This window comes from Octodon degus, unplaced genomic scaffold (genome assembly GCF_000260255.1).
Source record: "Octodon degus isolate 3935 unplaced genomic scaffold, OctDeg1.0 scaffold00018, whole genome shotgun sequence".
In the NCBI taxonomy this organism is placed as follows: domain Eukaryota; kingdom Metazoa; phylum Chordata; class Mammalia; order Rodentia; family Octodontidae; genus Octodon; species Octodon degus.
Window position 1 is genome coordinate 12,013,832 of NW_004524594.1, and position 1,130 is coordinate 12,014,961.

Genomic DNA, 1,130 nt, shown 5'->3' on the forward strand with positions numbered 1-1,130 from the left:
AAAATAATATGAATTTCTCAGTATTTGTTGTAATGCTGTGTTGTCTTCAAATTAGTTGTTCATATTACCAGATATATGCATGCAAAATTGGAAGAAGAGAGAAATCAGAAGAGAAAAAGGAAAAGGTTGAAAAAAGGAGACAGAATAAATTAAGCATTAACTGTTCCTTTCCATAGACCAGTAGAAATCCACAGTACAAGGAAAAGCATTTTTAACACACAAAAATGAAGGTTAGTATAAGATTACTAGGTTACAAAGATGACTAATGTCTTTATTTATTTATTTTTGTTGGTTTTTTTGTTTGGTTGTTTTTGGTGCCGAGGACCGAACCCAGGGCTTCCAGCTTGCTAGGCAAGCATTCTACCGCTGAGCCAAGTCCCCAGCCCCTAATGTCCTTCAGGCTAATAAAGTCATAATCTTTGGGGTATTTTCCCAATCTGCTAGAAAAATACGAATTAGCATAACTTCACAGGTCAACATGTGGGATCTAAAATAAAGTCAAACACAGGCACATTCTTCTAGAAAATCAACTAGCTCTTATATGGACTTGTTCAGTAATTATTTATTATGATATTGAAAGGATATCCTGCTCAAACATTGCCTTATTTCCAAGTTGAAAATCATACTTTTTTTTACAGAGGATAAACAGTTAAAAAGAAAAAAAGAAAAACATCAGAAACAATACAGAATTTCACTAAACAAAATTACAGCAATTCAACAATGGTTGTTATGTTGCATATTGTTGTCTTCAAACTAGCTTGCTCAGATTACCAAATATAAGCATGAAAAAATGCTCAAAAAATTGAAAAGGAGAGAGAAAAATTAAGTATTAACCGCTCCTTTCAAAAGACTAGCAGAAAGCAGTACAATTATCCAATCTATCTTGTGTATACACATATACTTTTTTTTCTTTTTTCTTTCTTTTCTCCTTTGACAAATGCAAATTAGAACAACACTGAGATTCCATCTCACCCCAGAAAGAATGGCTGTCATCAAGAACTCAACCAGGGGCTGGTGAGATGGCTCAGTGGTCTAAAAGCACCTACTTAGAACAAGCTTAGCAAAGCACAGGGACCTCGGTTCAATCCCCCAGCACCACATGCCAGCCAGCCCCGCCCCCTGGTGGGCTG